Source organism: Seriola lalandi, unplaced genomic scaffold, assembly GCF_002814215.2.
Source record: "Seriola lalandi dorsalis isolate HSWRI2012SDOR001 ecotype SW California unplaced genomic scaffold, Sedor1 jcf7180002054337, whole genome shotgun sequence".
Classification (NCBI taxonomy): domain Eukaryota; kingdom Metazoa; phylum Chordata; class Actinopteri; order Carangiformes; family Carangidae; genus Seriola; species Seriola lalandi.
The window spans coordinates 491,230-511,671 of record NW_019524890.1 but is presented as its reverse complement, the minus strand read 5'-3'; the positions used below and the strand labels follow the sequence as shown (position 1 = coordinate 511,671).

The window sequence follows — 20,442 nt, the reverse complement described above, 5'->3', positions numbered from 1 at the left end:
CACACACAAACACACAAACACACAAAGAAGTAGTGTTTGATATTCCCGTAAGGAGTGGGAATCCTTTGAAATGTTTTGTACACAGGCAAGTGAATTTCTTCAAAACAGTATTTACAGACTACAGCAATGTGGGAATACCACTTCTCTTCTCCTTTTGCTTTCAGTTGCTACGCTCTTGTGTATCTGACATACTGAACCGTTCTTACTTAAACCTTTTATTCCACTGTAGAGTTTCCCCGGGTTTTCCAAGCTACGGGAACCAAGGCTTCTCTAGAACTCTATTACTTATCATTGATTAACCGGCCCAGTTGTAACAAGGGGGCTGATGATAGGCTAAACCCACCTGGATGATCAGGCAGCCCACTCTCTCAAAGCTGTAACTCAACAGGCCGTAAGACACATTATATATTTCCACATTACCAGCTCACTAATACTCAGTCTAGTATCTAGACTTTCTCTGCATTTCCATGGCATGAATTTCTGTCAGGTTCCCTCTGGAGGAATGACTATAAATGCAGAGGTTTAAACAGAAAGGAGGAGGAGGTGGAGGAGGGCTGGATCCTCCACACTCTTTTCCATTTCTGTTACTGACCGTCTGGCTTTCATCGAGAGGCGGGTCACCTGGTAACACGTAACACTTGCAGGTTGTTCAAAAAGGTTTGATTGCAAAGAGGGAACACATATCTCAGCTGCCACTTTGTTTGCCTTGGCCCTCCACTACAGAGGCTTACAGTGATATGTACTGTGATTTTTATTTATTTATTTTTTTAAACGTGATACTCCACGTAAAGTTATGTTCTGTAGGGGAATGAAAGTAGAAGACGCAAGTAATGATTTTCAGCAGCTGTATTTCTTTCCAATGCAGAACAACCTTCCATTAAAATATACCGTTTTCACATGACCTCATTTTGACACATCTTTTGTGGCTTCAGCATGACATGCTGTCGCCTAGTCAACAAAATGCATGCTAGGACATTTTATTTTCGGATCATGAATGATCTTATATAAATGCAGTCTGTTTACAGCTTACCATTTACAGAGGCTGAGATAAATGAAACCAGGAACTGTAAAATGTAATATTATCCAGTACAAGCACATTGCAAATATTGAATATAGACAGAATAATATAATAGAGATGTATTGACATTTCAGGTGCAGTCCTAACAGATAGAATTAAAATAAGCTTTCCAGAGGTAATATCTGTTGTGGGAGTATTTTGGATCTCAAAAGCTTGCGCACGTGTTCATGTTCTTGTGACTATCTCCTATAATGTAAATGATTAGCTAGTTAATTGCAAAGCACAGAGCAGCTGACTTCTGCCCTCAGGAATCATATTAATATGAAAAACGGCATAATGATAGATGGACTTTCAAATTAGCAGTCATGCCCTCAATGTTGACCTGCGGATTGGTCAGTTCATTTCAGGTTCGTTTAATTTTTCATTTGTCAATTCTTTGACTAAGCCATTTATATATATAAGCAATTACAAAGTTGTCCTGGGGGGGGGTTTATTGGTAGCTCACATGTGTTGGACATTCACGTTGTCAGAGAACTTAAAAAATGTCATACTGTATGTTAGGAGTGTTTATTAGAGAACACTAACATAATATCAGGTAAAGAATGGAAGGCTATTGCAGTGAGGATCAGGAGGAATTAACAGAGTTGGGGAGGAGGGGATACTGTCACACTAGGTGAAAGCAACCAAAAAAAAAAAAAAAGCACTGGTTACATTCCAGTACTTCACAAGGTATTCTCAACACTTATTTTTGTTGCAGATGCCCCATGCCAGTGGCATCGGTTTGATAATGAACGGTCTGAGGCGGCCCTATAAGAGACCTTATCTATTAAAGGTGCCCTCCACCTCCACTTAAAGGGACTGCACACAAAATGCCTCACAGCGTCTCCATCAGTGTGAACTAGAAGAGGGCTTGAAATCATTGCATCTATCATTAGCCTTTTTTTATCTTGACTTGACTGAACTTGCCAATTTAGCTGTCTCTTTTATCTAGTGAGCCAAATAAAGCAGGAGTTAACACATTCTAAGAGGGGCAAGGGCTAAATCAACACTACAGAGTCAGTCGAGTGTAATAACTCAGAAGCATTTGATGTTCATCAACAAACATATGAAGGAACTGTCGACGAAGATATAAGAGCCAGAAGAAAGCAGAAAGTTTTTGTTCTTTCAGAATTGAGGGCAAAACTGGAATAGATCCAGAGCAATATAAAGGAAGGTTGTTAAAGGACAAAGTGAAGTGAGCCCTTCTTAAAATAAGATAAAATAAGATATCTGCAGGACTACAGGGCTCCCAACTATACAAGTCTCATGAGCAGCATTTGATCAATTGATCTTGAGCAGGTTTTACAATTTCTGATGCTTTCCACTTCCTATAAACTGTGTAGGTGACCTCCCACCTTACACAGGGGATGTAAGTCAGGCTGAAAGGTGAGATGTGTTCATACATACACTATAAATATCAGTAAAAGAGCATATGAACAAAGCTAATCAGTGCTTCACTTCTACAAAATATGTAGAGTATCTTTAAAGGAGCTATTTGTAAGCTAATTTGTAATTTGTTGTGGAGGTATTATAACCTCTTGTCTCGTAAATGCAACGATGGCTGAAGCTCGTCAAGCGACATTCGCCACCACCTGCTCCTGACAGCAAACCGTGTCAGAAAAAACGTACAAATGGCCCCTCTACGCATACATTTGTGCAATGTCTCATGTTGAAATGTTTTATTTAAAGTGTTTTAAGATAGAATATCCTGGATTTACCTATGCAAGGAAGACAAGAGCATATATGGGAGGTATAGTAGCAGTACAGACTCCTGGCTGTGCATCTTTTGGTTAGTGTCCATGGGCTGATTTTTTTTTTTTTTTTTTTTTTTTTAAGGCCTGAAGCCTACTCTGCCCCTCCCTCCCTGGCTTCCTGCAAATTGCTAATGAACTCAGTACACCTGTAGGGGATTGTTTTTGCAGCAATATTACATTTTGGCCTCAGGTTTCAAATAGCACCACCTGTAAAGCTATATTCATACTATGTGACATTATGCATGAAAACTGTTTAAGCTAACTTTGTGGAGGAAAAGTGAGTGAAGGACTAACGCCCTGCTAATTCCTCTCGCAATAACAGGTCTGTGTCGATGAGACTATTTCTTTCTAAAATCCCTGCACTCTCCTCCATTTTGTTTCTTGAGATATCCTTGAAAATGCATCCTCTCCAGCCTTATCTGTCCCTCTGTCTCATCTTAAAATGTTGTAGAGGGGAGACAGGAACTATCAGTCAGCAGTCCACAAAGTCCTGAGTTCATCTCAGAATGTGCTCCGATCTTGTTTCTACATTTTGTTGCTCTCTCGTAGACATAAATCACTCGGCGGTACATGGCAGCACCTGCTGCACTCTCCCCACCTCTCTCAGCCTGGCTGTCTCTCCTCAGACACGAGGCCATAGCTGCTCGGGTCTGCTCATCTCTCCTGAGTGGGAATTGCTTATTCCTCCGGTGTCACTCTTACCGTTTCTTTCATTTGGATTCTGTGCCATCACTATAACTCACCCTGGACCTCTCCACATGATTGTCCTCTCTCAGCCCGCTGGTCCACTTGATATGAATGTGAGGTTTGGCAAGACTTTTTAGTGAATTACCTGAAGATGGTGCAATCCTCATTTTCCTATGTCACTTCAACCTTCAACAGAGAGGATTATTTCAATCATTTCATTCCCATCTTCCTTTGATCTTTTTGAATGTAGCTGTACTCCTGATGCAGACAGTGGACTTGACCCGATCTCGAGTCTGTGCCACTTATGGCCTCCGTCACCTTTTCAAGTAACAGAACATCCTCGGCCATTTTTGTCTAACCCATCTTGTAATCTGTCCACACCATATATTTTTTTTCCTTCCTTTACTCCTCTCATCGTCTTTGACTTTATAAAGTTTCCACGTGTCTAGAATTCGATCATCATCGTTTGACCTCTACCACCTTCCACACAGATCCGCTCATTCCTTGCCACATGCTGCTCAGCAGCCTGAAGCCGAGTTAACTAAGCAGACATCATTCTTTGCTGCTGACACAAAGTGGCTCAAATCTTCCTCTTTGATAAGGATGTCGATGATATGCCAGGCCTGCTCTGCCACTAGCGTTGCACATAATTCACCTACTGCCATCTCATCTTTCCCCAACACATGTCTTCCTTTTGTTAGGAAGGCCTGAAACTCATTTCTGCCAGCGGGGACTGCTACCTGGCCTTTTGACGTCAAGTCCTCTCTTCTTCTGATACTGCTTCTGACCTTTTCCAAACTACAATCATCCACTAACTATAATGTCACACGGCATATGGCTGTGTTTGAATTAATTATCTTGTTCCTGTGTTTAAGAACCTCCGACTCATCTGATACTCCAAACTAGACTATTAGCTATATGGCACCTACTTCTCTTTCAATGCGCTGTCCTTTATCCTGAGGTCGTTCTCATCGCTGCCACTCACCGTAATGTTGAGAGAAATCTCTCTCTCTCTTTTACGCCTGTGGCTCTAATACGGTAAATCATCAAATGTTCTTAAGACTTCGGCACACATAATGTTAACAGAAATGCCAAATTACACAAAACGAAAAGCTTCTTAAACATGAGGATTTGGCTGCCCTTCACTTTTATGTACCTGTAGATTTAAATTCTCTCTGATTTCAACCAGGGATGAGGCAAATACGAACGTTTTGAAGACATCACCTCGGGCCCTGAAATCACAAAGTGCAATTTTCTGACATATACAAACAGAATGGTTAATCAACAAGTAAAAAAAAATAAAAAATGAACAAACTTACTAATTAATAATTGAAATAATTGCTAGCTGTAGCCCTAATCATCTGCACTGGATGATTAAACTTACTGTTTATTTCAGTGCTAAATATCTTGGTTTCTATAATCACTGTCTGTTTTTCTTAGACTGATGACACTCAACAGCAACTCAACAACAAATCCCAATCTGTTGCTCAGAAATTAAGCGAGAACTCCTTGATGAAAGGCAAAGTTCATCGTAGCTATAACAAAACAACTTTAAATCTGTGGTAGGATTAGGGTTCGTGTCGAAGTCGCCACACCAGTCTCTCTCGGCAGCTTCAGCAACATCAAGCTCCTTATTTGCTTCGTATTTCATACTTAGGGAGGGAAGCCATTATTTGCACGACCACAGCATGTTGCAACATGTAAACATATTTTAATATTTTAAGCAGCTGAACAGAAAAACAATGGTCCTCTTTTTTTCTAATTTCTCAAAATTGAGGCCTGCACCGCTGTTTACAAACTTGTATTTGCTTGCTGGATTTATGTCCACAGTGTGACTCCTATGCCTGAGCAAACTAGACCAGTTTTGCCATAGACTGGTTATTTGAGAAAGCATTCTGCTGTATCACTTTATTGTTGGCCTTGCTAATGGGATTTGTTACTTTTTTGTCACTCAAACACCCCTGAGATAAGACTGCAAAATGAGAATGTAAACACAAGGCCTTGAAATCTAAAGGTAAAAATATATTGTTACTCATTTGTCCTGTGCCATTGTACAGCAGTGGGTGTTTTTTATTTGAAGGTATGAGGCAGTTTGTCTTCTCTCTCTCTCCCTGTGTCTCTCTGCCTCTCTCTACAGTCCAAGGTCATGGTGTCAGATTGTTAATTGCTCAGAAAAAATCAACACAAACACCGGGAGGCTAGCCAAGGGCAAGTAAGCTATCTGTAATTCAGTGGGGAGGCTGAACTTCGCGATGCTAGTGTCTACTGTCGACAATTAGCCATGTAGGAGACTTCAAACATGCGCTGCGCGTGAGAGAGCAGGTCTGTCATCCTCTAATCCTGTCTGTTTCACACTCTGGTTCCATGCCGCTGCTTTCTGCACTCCCATTTGATCCATGCTTAATGAGGGTGTTAGATCACCAATATAGCAATTACTTTACCTGGAAAAGAGGAAAGAGTCTTTTCTGTTTCTCCCAGTTTCCACAGTGCAAGCCCAAGTACATCATTAATGCTAAGCTTCCTGATGCACTGCCTCTGTTATCTTTTCTCCTCGTCTCTGATACTCATCTTAAAATCTTTTGCCATTGGCATCTGATGCACTTGCTTTGTGCCGACTCGCTCTGCAATCATTATTGTTTTTCCCCTACTGGACCATTCACGTTCAAAGGCGTTTTTTTCAAAGCTGTGCATCATTTGTTTTACAGAGGTCCCTTGTCTGTTTTAGTACCTCTTATTTGCTTTACTACCTACTGATACAAGTATCGCTACTCCACACAGCTTGTTCTCTTCAGACCCCCACATGGATGAGAAATCTTCAATGCCACATTGTTACTGCGTGTAACTGGACGAAGCAACAAAAAAACAGCCTGTTTTTATAAGTTGGATATCATAAAAAAATAAAAAATTTAAAAAAAGGGAGAAAAAAAAAGCCCAGATTACTGACAGAACAAAAGCTGGAAGGGTTATATCACATTAGAGCTGTGGCTTCCTAAACTGCCAAACTAGCATGTGTCCTACAGCTACAGTTATTGCAGCGTGAAATATACAATCCTGTTAGAGAAACTGTGCAGCAACAAGCACATCGCAAACATCTGCATCCTAATAAGTGAGCTCTCTCTAAAAAAAAATTTGAGTTCCTGTTGGAGTGTGCCAGCGGCAGGTGTACCGCACCTTTGTCGTCACGGTAGCAAAAATGAACACGGTTTTGGAGCTTTTGGGACGGCCACAGTTTGGTTGGGTTTAGGAAAAGATGGTGGAACAGTCGTAGAGAAAAAAAAAAGAACAATGTTGGCTATGTCCTGTATTTTGTCGACGCATTTACCTTACATGAAATGGTAACTATAGGTCATAATGAGCTTTTTGGACTTGTTTTTCAACCTTCAATGAATAATCCCATTCAAGGATTTTTTCACATTTGTGTCTGTCTCTTAAAAAAAAAGGAATAACAAAAGTTATTGCACTAGAATGGAGAAAAAGAAATCTGTATTTCATAATGCTTAAAACAAGTACACTGTGTGCTGCATCTCTTTTATGATTTCAGTATAGTTGAGAAAGTAGTTCCTGGCATTTCACAGAACAATTTACTCTCTTTTCACATAGTTGTGTTAAATGCGTGACAGTTTCGTGGAATTACAGGAAGGTTAGAGGACATTAGCACCCCAATGAAGCACTCATTTTTTTCTCATTAACTATAAGATCATTTTCAGTAAGGTTGGACAGCCTTACTATCACCCTGGCCATTAGTCACTAAATTCAAATACTTGTAAATCAGTAAGTATGAGGGAAGATGAAGATGAGTCATCCATGGGCCTGCATCTAAGTACACCGCTAAGTACCTGCAACAGTACATCTGTTCAAGCCTATAGTGCAATAAAATGAAGAAATAAAAGGTGACCAAGCCATCCCTATGATCGGCATTTTTAATCCCTTTTTTTTTTATCCAGACTTACTGTTGAATGAAGCACTTCTGCTGAAGTTGTGCAGGCTAGTTCACATTTACCAGAAAATGATGTGCTATTTAATGAATTGACAATGAGTCAAGTATAATTAGCCTGTCATCGTTGCATAACGCTGCTGTCAAATATTTTAGCTTTCCAAAGTCAATTTTATATTTCTGTTTAATAGGTTTCATGGGGCCTAGTGTCAAGAAACTTACTCAGAATTAAAGACTGCTTCTTTCAAGGAACTAAACTCTCAGTTCATTACTTCTAAGGAGACTTGTTATCTGATTCTATAGCTCGTCTTAATTAACTAACTACTGTAATTAAGAGAAATATTCAACAAAAAAAGACAGGGGAGATGCTTCCTCTTTGCAGTTTCCTGTGGGTGGACAGAGTATTAACAGTAAAAAAAACACAACTGTTTCTTCAGATGTCTGGCCTGTTTTTCTTTTTTGATTAATTAATTTAAAAAAATATTTTCTTTGCTGTTAAGAAAGGAGCAAAGTGCATGATCTTCCCACTGTCATTTACATCTCTTAAAATAGTGCTTTCATATCTTTCTGTGAAACTAGTTAGTAAAAAGCAAATAGAAAAAAAAAACCCATGCAAAAATGTAATATATAATATACACAGTATGTCCCTATATCAAGAGCCATATACATCCTCTGGATATATGACGATATAAGTGTATAATATACGTATAGCCCGTAATGTATATGAAAAACTCGTGGTAAAATTTGTATATGTACATTTCTGATTAATATCTATAATTTATTTTTATATGGTACAACATATTTCAAGTAAAAATGTTAACAATATATATGTGCAGGTTTATTAGAACAGTATACATGCTTATATACATTATTTTAAAATTAATTTCTTATTAATTTGAATGTCTATCTCTCCGTTTTGGGTTCGGACTTTTGGAACCCACTGTATATAATTTCGACATATTCTGACAGGCTTTGGCATGGATGCACAGTATATTTATTTATGTGATTTATGGGCAAGACATATATGCCAATATATGAAATGGTTCCTATTAATAGGTTGATATATATTTTTTACATGTTTTTATTTCCTATGTACATACAGTATATTTCATTTGCGTATAGGGGAATTATGTGTTGCTTACTTCCTAAGCCAGAAATCATCTCTGAGCCTTGTACGGGTCTTGAACCCCTGGTCTGCAGTGCATTATACCCTTGGCCAACTCCCTCAGGTATTTTTACTGAACCGATTAGACCACCTCTCTGCACTGTGCATGATTGACGGATTACTGATAGATTTCTTGCACCTTTTAAGAGGTGAAAACATACATCTTCTTCATATCTATTCATAGATTAATATCCTTACTGAGCAGATTAATCACAAGCTTCAAAGTAGGTAGCCTTGAACAAATGTGAATATGTAAGTGAGGAGCTGTAAATAGAATTTAACAATTTCTAACCGTTGGAATTGTCTTTGTCAAACTTTTGAAAAATGCATTGTATTGCATAAATTCTAAATCCATTATGTAATCATTTTAAGTCCGAGCAAAAACCCTCCCCAGAGCTGAGGAGAAGTTTGTGATTTTATTGGTACTGACAGCGTTTAAGTCATCCTGCCCAGCGAATTCAACAGGCAGAAAAGATAGACTGGCACTCAGGGTTGAAGTGGACTGAGACAGGTAGGCAAGTGAACCTGGCAGAGCAGCGCGTTCAACAGGACGGAGCAGTCGACAAGCGGACAGGAGAGGCAGTTAGAAAGCCAGAGAAATCAGGCAGTCATCCAGACTCGACAGCTAGATTGGCAGGCGTCCGTCCACAAAGACACACAGGCCTTTGTCCACGGACAGCTGTCCATCCTCTGATCAGTGATGGCTCAAAGCTTTTTTGAAGTAAGATAATAAGTCTGAGGCAAGGCCGAGCAGATTGGCATGTTTTTCTCAGTGGTCAGATCAAAACCACTATGCACCGAGGATGGTGCGTGTGTCCTCAGAATTAAAGGGCACTTTTGATCAAAACTGCGTCCAACTTGTCCGGTTAATTAAGCGACTTGGTGTGAAAAAATTACAGCTGAGATGACAACACAATGGTACAGTTGCATTTACTCCTACACTAGCTGATAGTCGATGTAAATCATACATAGGCTGCTCTAGTTAATTAATATGACAGACTCTTCACTGCAGGGCCAAATAAGCACATAGTTCATTTTCAGTAATGGCCACATTAGAAAATATGGTTCCATTTCAGGTTGTTATGGTTTGAAACAATTAGTTGATTGAGTGCAGTCAATGGAAAATGAATCAGCAACACATATTTCTGGGGTTTTAGACTTTTCATCACACCACACAAGCAACAACAGGTTGGTGAGCGAATCAGATGAGAGCCTCTCCTCTGATTGGTTGTTTTCTGAACGATCAAATGAAAATATAGCAGATTTTAGGTAAACACTCAGAGAAACCAAATCCTTCAAGGTTGGACAGTGGGTCCGAAAAGACTGGGCTTTGGGCATGGCTGAGGGCTGTGGCTGAGGGCTATGGCTGTTTCGTTGTGACATCACAAAGTTACAGAAGTCCTGACAGCTTGTTTCTGAGTACAGGCTGTGTGCATTTCTCTGTGGACTGAGCGCTTTGATTCTTTCACTGTATTAATATAGACCTGCTTTCTAATCAAAAAAACGTCACTTTCTACCATATGAGATTTGTTCTGCATGATCACATCAATATTGAAAACTACAGGGGGACACAGTCTAATGAAAACAATCGCATTCGACATCTTTCTTCCAGCTTCATGGGCCACATAGTCAGAGTGCAGTTGTAGTCTTTATAGTTTGGAGGTCTAAACTCAAATGTGTTTTCGCTTGTTACGAGGTTTGTTAGTGACAGTAACTTGTGAGGCTTCTCTCAGCTTTCATTCAGGAATTCGAATCATGCACACACAATTTAGCTTCTCTCAGTTTCAAATTCCATTCAAACAGAAATTTGACATACATTGTCTAAATCAATGTGTACGTACATCAGGTTCCTAACACTTCTACATTTCACATGAGTCCGGCAAGAATCAAAGCGCAGCAGCAAAACCAATCAGACATCAAATTTCCGATGCTGCTGTGATGTGCTGCCAGTCTTTTATGTTGTATATATAAAGAACTCACAAGAAGGGGTGTGGGTAAGTGAAATACATTGATGCAGAAAATCCAATGAAATTTCCCATAGCCCTCATGATCCTTCTACAGCGTGTAGGTGTCGGAGCAGGCCGGCTGCATGTGCTGCATCCACTCATGCTGGCATACAAAGTAACCTTCATCTCCCCAGCTGGGCTATTCTCGGAGGTTTCATTCCACTGTGTCTCCTGTTCCTTTTCAAGCCCTTTTCTCTGCTGTGTCAAGCACATATTATTTTTAGTTAATTACCTGTCTCTGCCAACCTGCAGCAATCCCACTCTGTGGCCTGACTGTATCAGCCCGATGCAGGTTGCCTTCCACTGCAGGAAAAAATGTAGACCCCTCATGATTGATGACTTCTGTTGTCCCACTGCCTCACTTTAGTATTCCAGCCTCACATATCCAAGCTGCAAAAAACACATAATACAAACACATGTTCTTAGAACGAACCCTGGCCTGTGGTCCACTTTTATTTAATTTTTTTCATGCACGGTGATCCAACACAAACAAGAACGGCATCCCAAGACATTTGTGGAGGAGAAGGGGAGAACAAGTGGCTACACCATCATCGCTCTCCAATACACATACTCAAGCTATATCTGCCCCACGATGCAACACGCTCCATGTAGCAAATGTCATATATTTGGAGTCCATCTTTCACAGTAAAATATAATGGTCCCTCTTATTGATTGGATTAGCAAGGTAATAAAAGCCCTGTATTGACAAAACTGACAATGGATACGTTGGGGATTGATTGTGCCATGAAGCTAGTGAGCCTACTTAGGGAGCAGGACCCCTCTCTGTACGCGGAAAACATCACAGCTAATGATGATCATAAAATGATGAAATGAGGAAGACGGCAAACCCCCCTGAGACTCGTGTCTGTCATAAATTTTGACATGTTTTGCTTAACATTTCAAAATCCTTATAAAATGATTATAATAAGATCAGAATTTTCATTGTTTTGACTCTGTTTATGAGCCTCCTGTTTTTCTAACATTCTGTGCATTGTGTATCTTGTTGCCTTTTAAAGAATAATTATTCACCGCCTTTCAGCTTGTACCAATCGTAATTAATCAAACTGGTATTTGGGGTGTCAGGGGGAATGGTTATGCACAAGGCCACAGAGAATGTCATGGACAGTTGGAGCAGCCTTCTCTCCCTTTTTTTCTCCCTTTAGGTCAGGCTATCTCAAAATTCTTCCAGCTTTGCAGCAGTGGTTGAATTTTTACCCTGGGACTAGGCATCTACAGTTTTATGCCCTAAAAACAGCACATATTTCCTGCCCAGTTAAGGGCTATTGGTACACTTACATATACAGTGTACAGAAATGTGTTAGCAGTGAGAAAAAACATCTGGGAAATGTGCCTTAAATTGCTCATAAAGAACATTGGACATAACAGATTACAACCAACTGCTCCTGAGCGGGAAAACCACCTGTCACAGGTTTACTGTGTCTTAATTAGTCTGTGGTAATTTGATTGAACACACATTTATTTAAGAATGTATACCAGGTAAGCCTGGGACCAGGTATTACATTTAGATTTTGGCACAGGGGCCCAGTACGAGGCGAGGACTCGAGATTGGATAAAAATGACTGATTGAAGTGATTAGGAATGTCACTATTCACCTCATCATATTTAGTTAGTTTAGTTTACAGGTCTTGGGAAGTACCAGTGCATACGGGAAATGCTTGTCTGATAAATCGCTTCAAGTATTATAACTTCAGGGTCAGTTGGGGTTGAGGTTTGAAAATAAAAGCTTGGCTGTTTGGAGTTAGAAAGACATGAATTTACCATTCTCTGCAACCCATTCCTTATGTGTGGTTTAAGGCCAAATCTCTGACTGAATTGTCAGCAGTTGAGATGCATCGTGGGTAATGTAGGCACCAGGTTTTGTAAAGCAAATTGAAAAGATGTCTGCATCAATTTTGACCTTTATTCATTTATTTTGTAATGTTGCAGTACATCTTCCTTAAAGGAGCTATTTATAAGTATGAGTTCAGCATCAAACTTCATTCCTTTACTCGTCATGAGCTTTCTCCTGCGGTGGAGAGAAATGCCGGTGTTAACTCTTGTCTTTTCTTTTACTGAAGTTAGCATGCTAACCAGCTAGCCCTGTCAGTTTCTGAAAGCGACTCACAGTAGCTTCAAATCTGCCCCAAAGACATAGCGTAACTCAGGGTGCGTATTATAGCATCTTGTCTTGCAATCATGGTCGACAATCACCACCAGGCAAGAAACCACGTTCAGCGGCAGAAAGAATTTTGTAGTATCCCCTTTAAAAGCTACTTCTTTTAGCTATCTATCTTCTTTTAGTAATTACCAGTGAACCTTGCACGATCTGAGAGGTTTATGGAGTTTAGTGCAAATACACTAAAATGATATATAATTATAATATTGAACTACTTGTTCCCTCCTGCTACCCTTGTAATGACTTGTGCAGTGAAAGAGTGGCTGTGTTTTCAGGGTTCTTAAAGGGCAGTTATACATCTTCTTTCTGCTGCACTGATGTTCTAGTACTGCTCATTATTGGTGATTTTGATACAAAAAATACTTCCAGCTTCTTTGTGACTGTTTTATCTTCTAAAATGTGACGATTTGCTGCATTTCTCAGTTGACATCATTGGAAATTGAATATTTTGGAGTGTTGACTGGAAAATGTCAGATTAATCAATAGTAAAAAATAATCATTAGCTGCATCTCTAATTGCACCTAGTTCTACTTTCATTTTTTTTCCATGTCCCAGCTGTTCTCGAACCTATCTTGCCTTCATCTAATGTTTAAGGTGGATCCAGTAGGTGACACCATCATCAAACTGCCTTTTTCATCTGCAGTGTGTCTGATGCTTCATTCATTCATCTTACCTGATGCAGCCTTTGAGATATGATCCCCAGTGCTATTTTGCCACTGATTATAACCATTAACAAGCAGTCTGTCTGCGAATGGATGGGGTCACTACCCCCAACATTAAAACATTCATCAGGGAATATGATTTACTGGGATGCTCTCACCCAAGTGGGAGGAGATGCTTTTTTGTAACATGGACATTTAAAATGGGACGTATTCCAAAGTGCATCACAATCAATGCAAATAGAAAATTTTAATCAGCTCAGCAATTCTCCTTCACCTCTATTTTGATCGATTAAACTTCACTTCTGCGGCAAATGCATGTCTGATTTGACAATGCAGCTTCTCTCATGTGACTTAACCGAGCTCCAATGTGTCTATTCTTTAGACACATTGGAGCTCGACACAGATTCCAGCCTTTAACAGCGTGTGCCATTTTCAGTGCAGAGAACCATTAATAAAGTAGATGTGCATTTGACCCATGATAATGAAATTCTGCATTCACATATTTTTCTAAAGAGATCAACTTTAAACAGTTAAGCAGATTTTTATTTTTTTATTTTTTGCCTTTTTAATCAAGGCAGGTTGAGTGTTTTTCGATTTCTTCATAATAAGGGCCAGTGCAGGGCAGTAATCAACATCAGACTAACCAGATTTGGGTTAACAAATTGATGTCTCGGACCTATGACCGCTAGAGTTGATGAAGGTGAAATAATCTGCACAGTGCACATGAGTGCTTGGGTAAGATTAAAACGGTGGGTGCCAATCTGGTTATCCATTCATTTGAATTAAATCACCTGCAAATGGGATCCACATGACTACAGAACAATGCAGGGGATCATGAGAAATACTGGAAAGATACAATGACACATTCTCCCACAGTACTGAGGACCTAACTTTATATCTCAAGACTTTTTTTTTTTTTTTTCAAGTGGGAACATTTTATGCTGTCACCTAAATTTATCAAGTCAGCTTCAAAGAAAGGCGCGGTATGGAAAGGGCACCGAAAAAGGGATGGAAAATTACAGTAGACAAAAGGAGAGGAGAGAGGCAGAAATGGGTAGGTGGACCTGCAGTAATGTAGGATTTGGGGACAGAGAGAAATTGATAGTTGGAAGGGAGCGCAGAGAAGAGCACACACAGTCACTCTCTCAGCTCTCTCTGACCTGAGAGGCACAGCCTGTTTGATTTAGTGCCAATCAGAGTTTTTAATGTCTGTGCAGCGCATCATAATTTATTAGGATTATCATAAACTTGTGCTGAGAGACAGAGCAGGGGCACTTGTGCCTCCTCTCAGAATGAATTACTCGCTGCGAGCTGGAGCGTCAGTCAGGCCAGAAATGGTGATACCAGCTTTTTCCCACTTTGTTTTTCTCCAATCTTTCAGTGCGGCCCATCAAAGCCGGGACCCACAATAAATATTCATCCCATCATATTCCACCCTGGACGAGGCCAAGGATATTAGATTAAGGAGAGCTAAAGGCAGGTTTGAATTACATTCTGGCTGGGGGGGGGGCTGTGTCATGAACAGCAGAGGTGGAGACTTTATAGGGGAATTATTTGCTTTGGACTTAAGAACCAACCAAGTAGAACCAACAACTCCGCCTCTATCCAAACTATATAAAATATGTAGCGTATATAACAACAATACAATACAAGCCCAGTAGGGAATAGCAACTTACAGTACGTTCCTTATATTGGACGAGTAGAGCTTAATTGTATTCATATCTCTAAATATGCACCATTACATGAGTAGAATTGTTGCTATTAATGTGATTAATAGTTAATTAATTATCACTTCTACAACTTCACCCCACTGATCCATGCCCATGTAATTCTCATATTGATTTCCTTGGGTCTCCCGTCTCCTCTGTGGCAGCTGAGCTCCCTGCCTAATTTGAACACTGGGTAAAGGGGGCACTTGTTTCTTCGGCTGTTTTTGTTGAGACTGAAATGAAGATGCTGATCTCTCATCTCATCTGCTGAGCCCTTTTCACTCCGTTTTGATCTTGCAGAAGAAGGGAAGAGCCATTGAGCGGATCGTCTTCAATGTGGCGGTGAAGCTTCATTGTATCTGCCCAAGACTGAGAACCCTCTTAACCTATTTTAGCCTCTGCATCATGATGGACTGGTGATGAATTAATTTACTCGGGGCAACAAACGGGAGAATGGGAGGAGAAACAAAGGTGACAGTGTAATTTGAGAAGGCTGGGTGGAGATCGCCAGCTTTTTCTCTTTTGCATTGTGTCAAGATTTGAAATAAACACCCATTATGAATTAATTTGGAGTTCATTCATGCTGAATGCGAAAACCCCAAAGTCATTTTTTGTTTGGAAATAACTCATGTAAGTTTTATTTTCTTTTGAAAAGCTCAAAAGAAAAAGAAAAACCAATACACAAATCTCATTTATTCACAGTCAAACTTTCTTGAATTATTCAAATGTCGAACAAGATGTTTTTTTTTTAACTGCATTGGGAAGTTATCCTTTTTAAAATTTACTGAGCACAACACAACCTGAGCAGGTAGCCTTACAAAGTAAAGGCCAGGTCCCTCAACTAAAGGATATTTCACCTCATTGCAAATTTAAGCATCATTGACCAAATGTGGCTCACGGTAAATTTCCCGCAAGCAGAGTCTTATCTGTGTGAGGTTATGTCTGTCCTGTTTAGGTGTTTACTGTAATTTAGTGAATATGCAGCGCAGCTTTAAACCTCACGGTGGCCCGCATTGATAGTGAAAACACACATTCCAATGAATGAATGGAAAATCTGTGGAACAATAGATGGGCTGGCTTTTGGGAGTCGGTTTGGGGCCTGTACTGGCATGAAGCTCAGTGGGAGTATGAGAGGCAGGCAGACTGGAAGCCTAATTAATCCAGCCTTCCTTAATTAGTCTCTCTCCCGTCCATGACGCACTCGCCAATCTTCTAATGCTCCTTTTCCCTCCTCTGCTTCTCCCTGTCTCTCTCATATGCTCCCTCTTCTTTCCCTCCATCTATATTTCTCGGTGACTTTCTCCCTTTCTCTCCCGCTCTGTCTGGTTTGCCATCTTTCCAGGCTTGACCGAATGGTGACAATATGTTCCGAGGTGATAAACAAGCACATGCGGCTTCAGAGGGCAGCTTAGGCAAAGCTACGGTTGTCTGTGCGCTTGCCTCGGTTGCCACTAGAGGACCAGACAAAAGCCCAGCTGTAGGCGGCAGAGATTGCCTGCACTGCATTGTCTTTAGAGATATACGGTGTGTCTCACAATGCAGGTGGTCACTGTGCGGCTGGATGGCACGACGCCCCGAGCGCTGCATCTCCTGCGTGCAGATCATGGCAGAAATCTGCAAACACTGGCACAGGAGAACACTGGATGCATCCCTCCAGCATGGCGGGATAACAGGCCATGGCAGTAGCTGTAAGCGGGGCCAAGCCTGTTATGCTCAAAGATGCTGACTTTAATGACGCTGTGCAACACTGAGGCCCAGCCCACTCACTCTGTGCCCAGAATAATGAGGCAGTTATTCCACCAGTGGCCATGGCCATTCAAAACGACTGCACTGTGAATACTGATCAAGACTAACTGTTGACATTCTCATGCACCATGCTGGCTTCATAATGAGCTGCATGATTAACTCATCAGGGTTTGCTTGTCTTTCTTGTGGGAAAGGTAATATACTCCACTTCAGATGTAGAGATTGATATTGTAGCGAAGGAAATGTAACTGAATGAAGGTTAGAATAGAAAATATTTTTAAAGAACGTGCTTTTAACCATTTATTTGCAGTGGAAATGCTGTTTATTTTGAGGTCCTGCATATTAAAGCTGCAATTACCAGCTTTTTCTTTTTTCTATTTTGATTGGATCATACAACAACAAGTAATGTCATGACGAACTTGTGGAATATGACCAGTAATTCTGCAGCTCCATGGATACTTTTAGCCTCTTTTAGGTCATTGTTTTGGTTTTACAGAAGATCTATTGTTTTGTCTCAGTGCTTTAACAGGAAGCTGTTTTTTTTTTTTTTTTTTACTCACACAAAAATGTAACACAGATAAAGTTAGCAACAAGCAGGTGAAGAACGTGCAGCTAACAGCAGCTACATATTTTCCATAAAGGCGTGGGAGTGGTCTCTCATCTAAGTGAGTAAGTGAATGACCTTATTTCCCAAAATGTCAGACAACTCCTTTAAGCAATGCACATTACCCACACTACCACTGGCTAAATGCCCATCTCGCTAACATTTTTACCTGCTTTCATCCAAGTTTTTATTGAAAACAAAACTAGAACTAAAAGCTCAGAAACTAATCTCAAATCCAGCATATTAGGGAAGAATTAATTTATGGCTTTAAATGTGTATATGTAGCTTATGAGTCAGGTCTCCACCTGCAATCCATCAGGTTTATAGAATAGCTGTTAAAAAAAATATGCCAGAATAAAATAGATGATAATTACCTGAAAAAGATCTGCCTTACTTTCAGTGGACCATAATGTGATAAATATCTTAAGGGGGGATTTTTCATCTTTCTCCGTTTTTTTTTTTGCCTGTAAAGATGGGCTATTTGTGTATCAAGGTCATCTTGTATCCCCGCTGCATTTCCACAGAACACTTGCCAGTTTTTTTTTCTTTCTCTCTCTGTCTTTCCTCGTCACCCTTTTTTTTTTATTTCTGACCTCTTATTTCCATCGGGGGAGGAAACAGTCTGAAATAGAGACCAAGGGAGGGTTGAGGTGAAGTTGTCTTTTACACTCCACAAGGTAAAAATCCCCTTTTCTCCATGCTCCCACCCTGTAATAATGCTTCAAATGTCAAACCTTAGTCGCGATTGCCTTCACCATATTATATGAGGCTTTTGTGGCATTTCGCGGTGAACTTGGTTCCAGATGAGATAAAAAAAAATCTAAAAAAAATCTCTCAGGTTATTTCAGATGGTATTTTTTTAGATTTCAGCTGGAAACTTAAAGGTTTAAGATTGAGATGTGAACATTTTCAGCAGTGTATTTTAGTGTAAGCTCCAGGAAAACCCACGCATCGAGGTGCTTCCTCTAAAGAAAAAGAATGCGGCCAAAACACAAGTCAGCGTTGTTAACTTTCTGTGTAACGCCTCGCTGAGTGTGTCTCTAACTCCTTACCCCTGCCTGTAATCCCAGGTTACTCCAAGGCTGTGTGGGTCTGAGATCTGGGGAGCTTTCAAGGTTCTGCACTCTAACTGGTGTATATAGTGACTCACCACTACACTGCAGTCTGCACACTTACCCATCACAGTCCCTGAGCACCGAGCATAAATCTGTTTAGTCTGCTCCAGTTTACTGTTTCTTTCTCCCACATTTCTTGTTTCTTTGACACTGTGAATCACTCGCTTTGAATCTCCTCTTTGAGAATAACAGAATTTTTTTTTTTTTTTGGTGCAAAGAAAAAACAAAAAACAAAAATTCGGCCTCTTCAGTATGGCCCATTTCCTCAGTGTGGGTTTTTTGGTTCTATCTGTGTCTTTATTTCTATAGCTCTCTCTTTCCCAGGGCCTCCTCGGCATCATTTGCATGGCCTACTTTCTGTATGTGGTTTGGTTAATACCCACAAGCAGACACTTGAGCAGTAAACACTTCCCTTGCCGTGACTAGCAGTGGGCTTTCCTGAATGAACTGATCCACTTAAGGCTTGATCTGTATAATGCCTGTTACACCATTCAGGACCATACTCTCCCTTCAAGATCTTGACCACGCAATCACACACCTCTGCAGGGTCAACAGGATTCACTTCCTTTCTAAAAGAGAGACACTTAATACAATAATTATATCAACTCCGGTTCTTCTTAGCAGTGATATATAATCTGTACTCTGTAATTACCACACTCCTACTCCTATATCTCTGCTGGTGCGACTAATTTTAATGCTTCACCCGTGCCGTGAGTGAGGAGTCAAAGTACCGAGTCCTGTGTGAAATCTGAGTTACCCTATCAGAGAATAATGAAAACCCGCCAAATTGTTTCGGCGAGGCAGAGAGTGAACCGTAGAAGCGCTTCATGACTGACACAGCACAGATTTATCAACATACTCCGCAGGGAAAAAAAAAAGGGGAAAGAAAATGCCTCCGAGGCATCTGCTGCTAATTAAAGTTATTGATCCCACCCGACACTTTTTAAGCAGAGAGAGAGAGAGAGAGAGAGAGCGCACGTTTTTCAGAGTTTGTCCGTGTTCCCGAACGTCTCGGAACAGTCGCTTTCGTAAGGTGTGATGCGATTATTTCTACCTGTCACAGTCCCTTTCAAATCCGGTTTCAGATGTGCAACAGCTGAATCCGGTGGAGAACAGACAGCTGCGCCTCTTTCACTTGAGAAGAATCCGGCGTCCCTGCTCGCGAATCCGTGATTTGTTTTCCTCTGTGCTTATTATGAAGTTAAAATTCCTCAAAACATATTGAAACTATTTGGGTGCGAGATGATTTGCAATTTTACAGTCACACAGGCTTTCTTACTTCATATTCCTTCTTTATTAATTTTTTTTTGTGTGTGTGTGTGTGTGTGTGTTTGTGTGTGTTGTCAGCGTTGCTGCATTTACTCGCATTTGCACACACGCACTCAAAGAACACACACACACACACACATATGTACTGTATAACCAAAGAGCACAGATACAGTATAAAATGTCAGTAAATGTAAAAACCCACACATCTGTTACCATCTTCACCTGTCAGCCTGAGCGCTGCTCTCCATATACCTCTGGGGCATTTCAGTGTTTCCCCCTTCAAAAAGTGTCAAATGATGAGAAGCATTCGCACATTAGCATGCAATTCTTCAGTATTTCGGGAGGGCGGGGCTGGGAGGGGGTGTGGGGATTTCAGAGAGCTAATCTCCCACCGCATTTGCAAGGCTTTCTGGGACACCAGAACCCCAGGAGGAGGAAGCCGTGTGCGCACTATAAACAACTTTCTCTGAGTTTTGCGTTGGACTTTCTTTGAGAGACGTGGAGGTTTGTCTTCCCAAGATGGGAGCAGTGAATAAAAGATGGGAGATGGATGAGAGA

The 20,442-nt window shown here is 40.5% G+C and overlaps 1 protein-coding gene across 1 annotated transcript in view; it reads left to right on the top strand.

Moving 5' to 3' along the window:
- The window catches only part of LOC111655940 (leucine-rich repeat transmembrane neuronal protein 4), a 98,860-nt gene that overhangs the window by 11,407 nt on the left and 67,011 nt on the right, over positions 1 to 20,442 (top strand). The window lies entirely within an intron of this gene.